Source organism: Ceratotherium simum, chromosome 9, assembly GCF_057802395.1.
Source record: "Ceratotherium simum simum isolate JZ-2026a chromosome 9, ASM5780239v1, whole genome shotgun sequence".
NCBI classification, from domain to species: domain Eukaryota; kingdom Metazoa; phylum Chordata; class Mammalia; order Perissodactyla; family Rhinocerotidae; genus Ceratotherium; species Ceratotherium simum.
The window spans coordinates 21836931-21850910 of NC_141908.1; the positions used below are offsets into that span (position 1 = coordinate 21836931).

The 13980-nt window shown below is 43.6% G+C and overlaps 1 protein-coding gene across 3 annotated transcripts in view; it reads left to right on the plus strand.

The window, feature by feature from the left end:
- The first annotated feature begins 8134 nt into the window (after positions 1 to 8134).
- The window catches only part of SPOPL (speckle type BTB/POZ protein like), a 67927-nt gene continuing 62081 nt past the window's right edge, over positions 8135 to 13980 (plus strand). Inside the window, exon 1 of one of the 3 annotated variants that reach the window (XM_087435112.1) lies at positions 8135 to 8327. The gene's annotated coding sequence lies outside the window, so the exon portion shown is untranslated. Of the gene's footprint in view, positions 8328 to 12637; positions 12919 to 13980 lie in introns of those variants that run through there. The other 2 variants (XM_087435114.1, XM_087435110.1) reach the window with 2 other exon arrangements.

Below are 13980 nucleotides of genomic sequence, written 5' to 3' on the forward strand. Positions count from 1 at the left end.
ATATATATATATATAACCCATGTAGTTACCAATTCCAGAGCTCTTTATTCCTTTGTGCATATTCATATTTCCATCTAGCATCATTTTCCTTCGGCCTGAGGAACATCTTGTAACATTTCTTATGGTATGCATCTGCTTGTAATGAATTCTTTCAGCTTTTGTATGTCTGAAAATATCTTTACTTCATCATTGTTTTTGAAAGACATTTTAGCAGGACATATAATTCTAGGCTGACCAGTTTTTTCCTTTCCTTACTTTTAAGACATTGCTCCACTGTCTTCTTACCTGAATTGTTTCCAATAAAAAAACTCAAGTCATGCTTATTTTTGTTGCTTTGTATGTAATATGTCTTTTATCTCTGGATACTTTTAGGTTTTTCCTCTTTATCATTGTTTTTTAACAATTTGGGGATGATACACCTTGGTATAATTTTCTTCATGTTTCTTGTGATTGAGTTTCATTGAGCTTCTTGGATTTGTGGATTTATAGTTTTTATTAAGTTTGGAAAGTTTTTGGACATATTTTCTCAAATATTTTTCTTCTTCTACCTCCTTTTCTCTTGTGGGGACTCTGATTACCCACACATTAGGCCACTTGAAGTGTCTCAAACTTACTGACGCTCTTTAATTATTTTGCATTCTTTTTTCTCTCTGTGCTTCATTTTGGATACTTTCCATTGCTATGCCTTCAAATTCACTAACCTTATCTTCTGCTATATCTAATTTGCTATTAATCCTATGCAGTGTATTTTTCGTCTCAGACATTATGGTTTTCATCTCGAGAAATTTGATTGGGATCTTTTTTTCTTTTTTATCTCTATTCAACTTTTTGAATATATAGAGCATAGTCACAAGAACTGTTTTAATGTCCTTTACTGCTAATTATATCATCTGCGTCAATTTTGGGTCAGTTTTGACTGATTGGTTATTCTCCCCACTATGGGTTGTATTTTCCTATCTCTTTTCATGCTGGTAATCTTTGATTGCATGTGTCCTTTGCGGGTTTTATTTTCTTGGGTGATGAATACTTTAGAATGCTCATAAATCTTCTTGAGCTTTGTTCAGAAATGATGTTAAGTTACTTGGAAACAGTTTGATCTTTTTACGTTTTGCTTTTATGTTCTGTTTGGCAGGTTGGGAGAAGTTCTCAGTCTAGGGCTAATTATTCCCCACTAAGGAGGCAAGACCTTCTCGAGTAATCTACCCAGTGCGTTATGAATTTCCGGTGTGGCTGGTGGGAACAGGTGCTATTTCTGGCCCTGCATGTGTTCCAGGCACAGGTTCTTTTTATTCCTCCCAGATGATTTTTTCCTGGGTCTCATGTAGTTTTCTCATAGGCATGTGATGATCAGGACTCTGCAAAATATTTGATAGGGGTCCCTCTGCAGACTGCCAGTGTTCTCTCTATAAAGCTCTCTCCTCATTGTCACTCGTTCTATCAACTCTCACTGCCTTGATCTTCCTGGACTCTCACTACTGTCTCTTCAATTTATGGTCCTAACTGGGCTTTGTCTCAGTTCCCCTTCCATATGCCAGGGCCTGAAAACTCTCTCAAGTTAGTACTCTGGGGCAATAGTAGGTGTTATCTCTTTCGTCCCCTTTCTTTCAAGAATCACTATCCTTCATTGCCTGATATCCAGGGTCTTGAAAACCATTATTTCACGTGTTTTGTCTGTTTTATAATGTTTTCATTCTGTTTTTTGTTTTGGTTGTTACAGGTGGGAGAGTAAATCTAGTCCCTATAACTCCATCTTGGTCATACAGCCTTTCTCAATCAGAGGTAGCAGGAAGGACGCTGAAATGGCCCATCATCAATGTCTTTCCTTCCTTATTTATGATAAGAATGGGAAATTTGGCTCAGATCATTTCTCTATATATTTACATATATATTTACTATATTTACATAGTTTTTTGTTTCTCAGATCTTAAAAAACAGACGAGGATTACACTGATACCTCAAGTGGATTCCTTCTCCAGAAACAAGAGAATTCCACTAGGGAATACTCATTTATAGTGTCGGATGCTAGCCCAAGCTTTGTCTTGGCAGAGTTTACAGATCCAAATATCTACACAAGGGTCTGATAGAGGGGAAGTTGCAGGCCAGATGTCATATGTAATAAACTGGGGAAATGGTAGTGAATGTAGAGGTAGGCCTGGTTCAACGTCATTCAAATTCAATAGTATGACAGCAAATAAGAGGGTCCTAACTCTCTGGCCCAACTTAATGGCACTGTGGGCATCCTAAACTTCCACCACCTACCTCAGTCATAAGAGTTTTTATAATAAGTTTTTATTGAAATACTCTATGAAAAAAATCTTTAAAAGAAGAGCAATATATAATATTAACAATTATAGTGGAATAGTGGAATTACTATTAATGCCAATAAGTCCTTCAAAGAGGGCCCATAGTCCCCCAAAGGAAGATTAACAAGGAGAATACAAAATCATAGAATGAAGCTAATTTTCTTGAAGCAGTAAGTATCCTTTTTACCAATCTTGGAGACATTGTGTGTCTATAAAGCTTAGCAATATACTAACCTTAAATATAGTATATCTCTTCTGTCTTCCCAGCAAAAGTAGCCCTATTACTACAACCTGCTTCTCCTGTTTTACAATCTGCTTTGGTCAATATTTTCTTAAGCTAGTAAGAAAGCTAAGTGACAGAGTTGAAGATAGGAAACTGGTCTTAGAAACCTGTTGACAATATAAGCTAGAAGAGATATGTTTTGAGAGCTGGGATCAATATTTTTAAAATAATAATTTCTAGATTTTAAACATCTATGGTTTGTTCCAGTGTCCTAGAAATTCAATGGTAGCTACGAGTATCATATTAGGAATTGTAATATGAAGGATTCTGCTGATTATGTTCTAGCTGTGATGCTCATAAAATTTTAACTCCTGCTGCTACTCAAGGTAGTCTAAACAAGTGCAGACCCAGAATATCTGAGTCATATTGTGACTGACACATATGTTCCTACTAATATTCAATTTGTTTCCTTGCCTTAAAGGACATCAAAAGATATCAACATAGGATAGAGTATTAGTATGGTTTTTTAAGACCTAGTAAAAATTACAAAAGGTATTAATTGTATGAAGAAAGCCCATCTTGTTTAGGCAGTCCAACCACAATACTCAACAGGAAGATTAGCCTCTCCAACATAAATATTTAGTAAGACACATCACTGCTGTGACAACAACCACTGACTTTCACTGCAGAGTATATAGATCTCTAAGACAGGTTATTTCACGACTGAACTGCATTTTTAAAAGTCCTTTCCCAAAATCTTCTTTGGAAAGCCAAACTCGTTTATTTATTTTCTTAACAACTTAAATTAAAAAGAGGTGACATTTTCGGGGCCAGCCCCATGGCTTAGCGGTTAAGTGCACGCGCTCCGCTGCTGGCAGCCGGGGTTCGGATCCTGGGCGCGCACCGACACACTGCTTATCTGGCCGTGCTGAGGCCGCGTCCCACATACAGCAACTAGAGGGATGTGCAACTATGACATACAACTATCTACTGGGGCTTTGGGGAAAAAAAGGGAAACAAAGGAGGAGACAACAGATCTTAGCTCAGGGCCGGTCTTCCTCAGCAAAAAGAGCATTGGCATGGGTGTTAGCTCAGGGCTGATCTTCCTCACAAAAAAAAAAAGAGGTGACATTTTTCAAAGTAGATTTGGTTAGATCAGTGATTCTCAACCTGGGGTGCTTTTGCTCCTCCCTTCCTCCCAGGGGACATTTAGCAACGTTTAGAGATGTTCTGATTGTCAAAACTAAATGCTATTGGCATTTAGCAGATAAAGGCAGGGATTCCACTAAACACTTTACAATGTACAGGACAGCCCCCTACAACAAACAATTACCCAGTCCCAAATGTCAATAGAACCGAGATTGAGAAATCCTGTGTTAGATGAAGGCTGGGGGATGCTATTAAGCTTCAGCTTAAACGCCAATTGAGGAATACCTCTGCTGCTAACTTTTAAAATATTTGTTTCAAGAAAAAAATAACTAGTCTTATTTACTGTTTTTAAGTAATCTCTTACATTTGCTTAGCATTTTATCACTTACAAAATCCTTTCTTATGTTTTAATCTCTTTTGCTCCTCATAGCTCTGATGAAGAAATCATCTTTTCCTGTTTCACTACCAAGGGCACTGTTGTGCAGGAAGAGGCTAAGGGATTCAAGTGCGGTCACACAGACTCAAATTCTAAATGGAAAATCCAGTGCCCTTTTTGCTATCCTACAGCTGTGACACTCTTGTTAAGAACGCTATATAAAAGGGATTTAAAAATTAAAAAAGCAAATTGTTGGGCATTTATGGGGATATGACTCCAGATGACAGATGTCATACGCTCGCCCTAAGGATGGTGAGCTGGAAAGGACAAGGTATGGACTGGGTATTATGGGGGGGAAGCAAGTATGGGAGGTAAGGAGCAGAAAGAATAATGACATTAGTCAAGCCACGTGGAGAATAGACAAGTTTAAGTTTAAAATGACTATTTCTCTGTGAAAATCATTCCTTCCCCTATAAATAGGACAAGACCCTTATGAAAACATAAAATGGATAAATGTGCTGAGTCCAACCACAAAAACAGAAACCACACTCATTACTTCAAACAGAGATAGAAAGAATCCCTTGCACAGGGGCTGGAAAAATTGAGATGAATACAGGGATTAGCAACCACAGGAAGCCATTACACTTTTATTTATTTATTTATTTTTTATTTTATTTTTTTGGGGGGGTTAATTGATGTATATGCTGAGCAGTGGCAATTGTGCTCCAATTGGCACCATGCATTTTTTTGTTTTGTGTTGGTGAGGAAGATTGGCCCTGAGCTAACATTTGTTGCCAATCTTCCTCTTTTTGCTTGAGGAAGATTGTTGCAGAGCTAACATCTATGCCAACCTTCCTCTGTTTTGTACGTGGGATGCCGCCACGGCATGGTTGATGAGTGGTGTGTAGGTCCGCATCTGGGATCTGAACCTGTGAACTCCGGGCCAACGCCAATGCAGAGCACATGAACTTAACCACTATGCCACCGGCTGCCCTGCCATTACATATTTAAACCGGAGAGGGGGAGGAGGTGGTATTGCCAGGGCCGATTCCATGGCAGGCTTGACCAGCAGGAAATGGAGACTGGGAGGAAACAGTTGCTTCAGGGGAGGGTGCCTAAGGCAGAAAGACAGGGGGAGAAATACACTGGCTTCTCCCTTCTTCCTCCTACACTCCATGCTCCTGTGAGTGCTTTCTATTGACCTAACCCAGCAGAAAGCCAGCTGACACAGGAGCCTGGGATAGAGCCTGCAAGAGCTGGCCGAGATGTGCAGCAGAGAAGGAGAACAGCAGGGATAGATCTGAAGGCAAACAAGGACACCACGAATCAGTTCAAGGCATCAAGTGAATATTCCACGACATAAATCATGTTTTCCTTCAAGTCAAGGAAAACATATCTCAAGTCTATCCTGGACCAAACAAATAAATAAGTAAAATAAAAATCAAACTCAGAACAGAAAAGGAATTTGACAAACGAAGCACAATAACATTTTGTATAAATATCCAGACCTTTTATGGTTAAATGATTACAGCTGAGAGAAATAAAAAATAGAAAAAGAAAGAAAACAGCTCTAATAGGTGTTCAGAAAGGAAGCTGGGATTTTGTCACACCTGTTTTGCACACAGTAGGCTCCACATTCAAAATAGAAGCAAATTCTTGCTGAGCTCCTGACAACATGAAAATAACATTCATCACCTTCCTTTCAAAATTGCAGACTGTAACAGACCACGATTTTTAAAAAGCTAACCTAACTTTCTTTCTAGGGGAAAAAAAATGAGAAAGGAGCTAAAGAGGCAATAATGTATTGCTGCAAGCTCTCCCTCTTAATGGTTCACTATGTGTACTAAAGATGCATAATTCAATTTTAAGAAGTATATTGAAATTCTCGAATCACTAGTATATAAACTGGAAATCCTGGAAAGTAAAAGCCAAACTTCAAATGGCTATTTCAGCTAAGTAATGGTTAATATTTAGAAGAGATGTGATCTGGGATAATTGCTGGGACATTGTTGTTTCTTGTATATATTCTCAATCTGCAATAATGAGTGATTAGAAAAACCTCCAGAGAAGTGTAGCAGCAGTGATGCTATGTGTAACTGAGGCATAAAAGGCCTCGTTCAGGGAAGGAGACACCCAAAGCACAGAGAAATGTGGGCAGGCACTTAAGTAAGAAAATGTAAAGTGTGATTTCTGGTAGCTATCCTGCTTCAGACACAAGTGGGCTTCGCTGGTCAGTCCTAGCAGAGGGTAAGACTGAAGCATCTGAAATGCAGTCCTGGACCTGTCTCTTGGAGTGGGGTGCCGCCAGAGAGCTGGATGCAGCTGCAGACTTAGGAGAGTCCAGTCTGCAAAGAACATCATCATGTCCACTGGGTCAAGCAAACAAATGCCATAGTCCAAAGCAGCAGTCTCCTGGAGAGACGGGGCTTTAAGACAATAACCTAGGGCCCTCAGTGGTGGAAGGAGTGCTGTGAAAGGGAAGCCAGGGGCTGGTGATGCTGTGAAATTCAGGCTGGCCAACTGGCATTTGGAATAAGGGGAGTGCCTGTGTGAGCAGCGCAGGTAAAAGGTGAGTGACCTAGGCAGGGGATCAAACAGAGAAGCCAGTTATTAAAAACTGGGGAAGAGAAATATTTAAGTGATGACGGGGGTTGGGGAGCTTGAAATTGAGTCAAGTGTGGAAGTGCTTACCTCCCTCCCTCCCAGAGCCATTTTTTAAATCTTTTTAAGGCTCTGGTTCTCACTATAGGCACAGCCCCCAGGGTCCATAAGCTTTTCCAGGTTTTATCAAATTGTTTGAGAGTTGGAAAAGAAAATATGTTGGCTCTAAAATACAAAGAAAACTGCAAAATGAAGTTAATAAATATTTCAAGAGGAAAATGATATGAATCGTTCATTTTGCATAACAAAACATTGCATTTTTCGTGTGGGACATGGGTACATTTTTCAGTGTTTGATGCAATGTGGGATGAGGCCTCTAAGAGTATCCAGGGTTTATGTAGCCCTTGAGTTGGCCCTTCTTCAGCCTAGCATAGTTCAGGCAGAGAAGGTCAAGAGTGTGCTAAAACTTGGGCAAGGTTGGGCGGGCAAAGAGGGGAAGGCACCAAGGCCAGAAATGTGGGGGAAGAGGAGGGGAGGGAGGCTTGGGGGAAGGGTGTTTGGGACAGTTAAAGAGGTTGGGCTTGACCGATGCTGGAAGGTGCAGGCACAGTGTCCCTGGAGACAGCACAGTCTAGTTTCCAATTTTGGAAATGGCCATACCAGGGTTTCCAATCTGGCAGGCAGGCTGGCAGCAAAGGGCTCTGAATAGCAGAGACAACCATCTGGTGGCAGGTGGCCACTCAGTGTTGTGTAGGGGTATGAATGCAGAATTGGCAACAGCTGGCAACAGGGCTTAGTTTCTAAAGCAAGGAGGCAGCAGAAGGGAAGGGAGGACTGAGCAGGAGAACTCAGTCCTTCTGAGGCGGCAGAGCAGTGGAAAATCAGTGGGTCAAGGAACACTGAGGCACAGAGGTTCCAAGGCCCCTGGGTTCAGCTAGTGCCTGGTTGGCTGTAGGGCAATCCCGGGAACTCCACAGGAGCTCACCCAATGGGCCCTCTAGGACTTCTAACTTGCTGGTCTGGGAGCAGGGCCCAATTCTATATGCCTCCCTGTTGGGAGGAGGGATGCCTCAGTCTGGGTGATACAGGAGGTCATCTGACAGCACACTGGAGGCAGGGCCCCTTACTGTGTCCAGAGAAAATGGCCATGGACCTGCCATTTCTTGAGTCAGGGTCAGAAGGGAGTGAAGTGATCCCAATTTTTGGGAAGAAGAAAGCCTGAGAGACAGGGAACCACACAGTGGGTGTTGCAGGCCAGCTGTTTAAATAAATTCCTCTAGTCGGAAATTGCCTTGATAGGCAGAAGGGTGTGTCTCCCTGGGAGGGGACCAAAGATCATGACCCGGAGACATTGTGATGACTGAGCAGAGATAAAAGAGGAGGAGACTGCGCAGCTGCACCTCTAGAGCCATTTGGGGCTGCTGCAGAGGCTGGTGACCTCTGGCTGGAGAGCACAGTGGAGAGCTCTAGGCTTCCTCTGGGACTATCGCCAGGGTCCAGAATCAACCGCAACTTCTCAGGTTACCGAGGGCAGACAAGGGGCAGGGCCAGGGCACCAGCAGAGGAGAAAGAGCTTAGCTGGCCAAGCTGAAGAGGAGAGAGGTCATCAGGGACTACCAGATCATGGCAGCAGCAACCGCCTGGATCCTGGCACAGAAAAAGATATCCAGCAACTGTGAGTGACCTTGGATGAGAGTTCTCAGGGCACGCCTGGAGGGATGCTGTAGGGTGTTTGGATAATCTTGTAGGAGAGATCATTTTTGTTGTTTTTTTCCTATTTCATTGTGAATAGAGGACTTGCAGGTAGGGTGACCAAAATTCTTCCAAGATATATTGCCTAGGTAGAAGTACTGCTATTTTTCATTCATCGGGCATTACTGATCCAGAATCTAGGAATTACTAGGGTCTTAACAGCCTCAAAAATGTTTCAAACCTGATTGATATTAATATTTAATTGAATGGCTATAAAACGTTATAGTGTGCCCACTATTTGCAACTGAACCTTTACTCTTCACGTGATAATAGAATAAAAACAACAAAAATCATCTCTTCTGTAGTAGACCTGACAGATTATCCAAAAGACCAAAACATTAACTATATGAATGTATATTTAATTTGAAACAAGGGAGCATCTGAAATATTTGACATAATGTGGCTGGGAACATGAAAATAAGGGCGTCAATGAAGAACTTAAACAAAGGAATAAAAATGATCCTGGTCTCAGAATTCTGGGTGGGCCCTGTTCTCAGTTTTCTGCTAATGATTTTTGAGTGATAAGTACATCCAACTTACTGGCCCTTTTTTGCTACTGGCATCATTACACAAGGGCTGTAGGTATAATGCTAGAGTTCTGTAGTTTTTGGATCCTTAAAAAGTGAGTATCATATAATGCAAAAGTACTACAAAACTAGGAATTCACAAGCAAGGTGAAAAGCCAGAGATAAAGAAATGGAGACATGGGAAGAGAAAATGAAATTATGTGTAAGATTAACTTATAAGTTATTAAACAAGGGTTTTAGTGTTTTCTTCCAGGCAAAAGGTCTAATATTTATAGCAGTGAAAAATAATTAGCAAACAAGTTGTTCTTTTCTTGCCATATAAATTCCAAAAGCTAAATGTTATTTTAAATGTCTGATCACAAGTGTTAGCTTATAGAAGTAAGGCCAGGGGACGGCCCAGTGGCGCAAGTGGTTAAGTGCATGCGCTCCACTTCAGCGGCCCAGGGTTCTCAGGTTCGGATCCCTGGCGTGCAGACACACTGCTTGTCAAGCCATGCTGTAGCGGCATCCCATATAAAGCAGAGGAAGATGGGCCTGGATGTTAGCCCAGGGCCAATCTTCCTCAGCAAAAAAAAAAAAAAAAAAAAAAAAAGAGGAGGATTGGCAATGGATGTTAGCTCAGGGCTGATCTTCCTTACAAAAACAAAAGTAAGGCTGAATTTGGTTCTCTTAAAGAAAATTTAAGATAGGAGGGGATAATGGTTAGAAAAATACAGGGAAGACAGCTCACTAGGAGAGAAGAGCTTGGTGGACCACATTAAAAAGGGTAGGGGTATCAGTAAAATGTCCAGGGAAACTCAGAGAGTACATCACTTAGAATTCAAGTAGACCATGTTTGCTAACAAGCATATTACTACTTTTTTTTTTTACCTCTAAACAGAAGATAATAATAATGGATTTGTGAATTGTTTGCCACTGTATGCTTTAGTTTTTGACAACTAGACTTGGAAAATGATACAAGATAGGTGGTGGTCTGGAAGGCAGTAGCGAATCCATTGTGCATACCCAGCCATGAAATGGGAGCATCTGTAATTTTAATATAGAAAAGAGGAATAACTCTAAAAGATCACTAAAAGATCAAAGTGGGCTGCTTCGTTGGCTCTTCAGGCAGAGCCTCATAGGGTTGGGTCAAGAAGATCCTGGAAGTCTGGTCTTTATCTGTGCTCATTAAGCTCAAAGAACGGCTTTTCTGATCTTTACTAATTGCCTACCTGTTAATTACTATAAGTAGAACTTCCAAGTCAGCCACATCCATTGAGGAATCTGAATGGTTTCCTATAGAAAATTGACAGTAAGTAGCAAAATGATTATCATAAAGTTTCTTGGTGTCTAAGGATTTGGATGATCCTAGTGGCTAATGCCTTAGGTGATGCAAGCCTGATACATGGCGGTGGAAGCACACTATGCTCTACACCAGTGATAAAACTGTTCCTTATTTCTCTATTTTTTAAGTCACTTATGGCATGAATAAACTAATGCCTACTCTAATAGTCTAGTTTTCTAATAGGTATCCAGGAAGTAGGAAATCAAATCAAGAAATGTAGTTTTATTTTTGTGAGGAAGATTAGCCCTGAGATAACAATCGTGCCCATCTTCCTCTATTTCATATGGGACACCACCACAGCATGGCTTGACAAGCGGTGTGGCAGGGCGCGCCCTGGGTCCGAACCTGCCTGCCTGGGCTGTCACAGCGGGTCGCCAGCACTTCACCAATGTGCCACCAGGCCGGCCCAAGAAACGTAGTTCCTTAGGGGATTGGTAATATAGCACCAAGCTTTAATCCAAGCTGATTGACATTAGAGCCATTTTTCACTTTGCCAAACCATCACAGTTTTATTAGCATTACTTACAAGCCGTATTTACTCTTACTATATAATATTACTTTATCAGTGGATAAAGTCACTGAATACTGCAAGGAAAAGAATGGTATATCCTAACACTGCAGAGTTCAAGCCCAGGGAAAAGAATCTACGAGATTACCCTGACGAGTTATTTGACATCCTCGTGATAGTTTATCAAACCACTCCCTGACTAGAACCCAGTTAAATGTCAAGGGTCACCAAGTACCATTCATTTCTTAACTCCCAATTGGAAATCTACTGGAAGGATTTATTATAATTTGATTCCTTGAGCATATGACATTTATTACTGCTTAATAATGATTGATTAGTGGGAGGGCGTGATATAATATTAAGGGGTTGAAATAGCTAAAAGGCTTGGGCAAAAATTACATGTAATATACACTGTTTCCATCACATATCATAAAGTTAACACAGACCCCCAATGGGTATAGCAAATAGCTTTTACTGTTCTTTGTTCATGTTTGGAGAACGTGAAATTTTGCACTAATATGTCCTCTCCCCACCAGTCCTCAGCAGACCAACGCTTACTTTCATTTCTGTTTTTTAACTCTTGGCCTAAGGCAACTTTGAACTCCGTGGTTATGCTGATCATTTTTCTGAAAATCTTTGGCCGCTGGTTGTATCCTACGCAGGTTTTGTGTGTTAAATATGTGAATAAGATTGCCAATGGAGTGTTAATTGGAAGTGAGGGGGATCTGCTTTCCCAGTATTCAAACTCCAGTAACCCTTGGATGAGTTATGTATTATTTCTGATCCTCACTTATTTTATCTGTAAGACGGGAATAATTTCTACCATGAAGTTGTAAAGAAGTTTGGGAGGATTAAAAAAAGATAACGTGTGTGCTTACAGTGATCAACACATAGTGAAACAATAAATGTTTTTCTTCCACCAGCCTCTCCTTTTCTTGGGAAACCAGGTAAGCACTCAGCTGAATGATGCTCAAAGTGAAAGGCTTTGGGGTCCTTCAATGATATTTGTGCCTGCTCTGGCAAAGCCTGAATTGTTAGTCTTTCAAACCTCTTTAATGAGAATATTCTCGGCAGCTAGATCAAGTATCTTTCTCCTACAGGTGTGCCGAAGAAAGTTCTGTTATCTCTTTCTCTAAACTCCACAAGGTAGTCCCCTCATCTTTTCAGACATTTGCTTAGATATAGCTTTATTGACCAACGTCCAGTCTTGGGACGCCGCCTGCTCTTCCGCGCGTCTCAAGCATCCCGAGCCGTCCCTAGGCGGCCCCTCCCTCCTAGGCCTGAGACTTCCATTTGCCGCTCATCTCCTCCCACCGTTCTACTGTGGCATCTGGTCTACCCGGACTACGGGTTTTTATTTCTCGTTGGAGACTGTAAACTGCTGTTTTTGTTTCAGCATTTCATATACTTCTGGGCTCTCTACAGGGGCTCAGTAAAAGTTGTAGCTTGGCATTCTAGCCTGGTACAGCCCCAAGGAAATCGTGCGCAGAAACGGTGGCCGCCTTTCACACGCTAGATGAATCAGACCAGTTAGGAGGCGTTATCGGTGGGCTTTTTAACGCAAAGAAAGTTTTATGTTGGGCCAAAGGGCGGGGTGGTGGGGGTGGCCCCCGCAAAGCTTGGTCCCTACTCGTCCTCTCCAGAAGGGCCCGGGATGGGGAGCTCGCCCTGCCGGGAGGCCAGCGCCCGCTGCAAGCGGCCGCAGCTGCTTCCAAAACCCGGCGGCGGATCCGCTCCGGCCCGGAAGTGCCCGGCCCGGGAGGGAGGGAGGAAAAGCCTCGCGAGCCGACGCCGCCGCCGCGCGCACGCGCCCTCGCGAGCTGGGGCTGGGGCTGGAGTCGCAACTCGGAAGCCGGAGCCCGGACGGGCCCGGGGCGGGGGGGACGCTGCGCGGGGGCGGGAGCAGCAGAGGCGGCCGCCCCTGGCGGCGGGTTTGTTTATCCCGGGGAAGAAGTTTAGGAGCTGGAGATAGGGAAGGAGGGGGGGCCGGGGAGGAGGGATGCGGTTCGGCGGAGGCGGCCGCCACAGGGACTCGCCGCCATCACCTCCGCCGCCGCGGCCGCCGCCGCCTCGGGCTCCCGGGGCCGCGCCCCCCCCCGCCTCAGCTGGAGAGAACCCGCCGCCGAGACTGGCCGCCGCCGCCCCCCACGTCCGGGTAGGTGCCCCTCCCCCTCCCCCTGCCCCTCCCCCTCCGGGGTCCCCGCCGCAGCCCGGGCCGCTTGCTCGCTCCTCCCCCCCAGGACTCGCCTGCGGCGGACGGCCTCCTTCTCCCTGCGCCCCCTTTCCTCTTGGTCCGGGACCCCCGCTCCTGCGGCGTGCCTTCCCTTCTTCAGGGGCCTGCCACCCCCGCCTCTCAGCCCCACCCACCGTCGTCCCTTCGCCAGTCTCTACTTCCCCTGGGATGCCCCCCCCAACTCCCATTGATTTCCCGGCCTCCGCCTACCACGATCCCCCTGACTTTCCTCCACAAGGCTCGCCCCTTTTCCTTTTCCTCTCTCCCTCCTCCTTTATACCTGTATACCTTCGTGCCTGCCCCTTTGTACCTTGTCACTTCTTCCCACCCTGAGTACTGCGGAAAGCGAGAAACGGCTCTCCCCCGCAGCGTCCACATCCATACCTCCTCATTCCAAACATAGACACTCGCAATTATCATCCCTGTTAGCCCATTTTAGGATGAATTCTGTTTGCCGAGCCAGACTATTCACTACCTCCACCCCGGTGGTCATGCCCTCAGCCTCCCTACCTCCAAGCACACATTGCCCTCTCGTAAATTCTCTCTCGCATTCACCAGGGTACATCAAACTAACTGCGGTTCAGGGTTCAAGTCTTGACTTTCTCCCTATTTCCTTCTGATGTCCTTTCTCCTAACTCCTCCTCCTCTTGAGTCTATGTATTTGTGTACTGAAACACAGAAAGGAAGGAGGTAGTAGAATTTTCTCCCTCAAAGCAGTAGATCTAGTAGGAATCCTTATCCCAACTTTTGGTTTCTTTCTCTGTGAATAGTGTCCTTCAGCCATACTTTTGAGACTTCTGATGCTTTGTCTGTATTTGAATAATCCTGGGCCTAGGTTGTTCCATTATAATACTCGTCTTCCCAGTTTTTCTTACAGCTGAATCCACTGTTTCTTAGACTGGAAACTTAAGTAATAAAAGTTTCATACCATGGGAAATTACATCTCTCCTGCCATAATGGGAAAGGTGGAATATTTCAAATTAT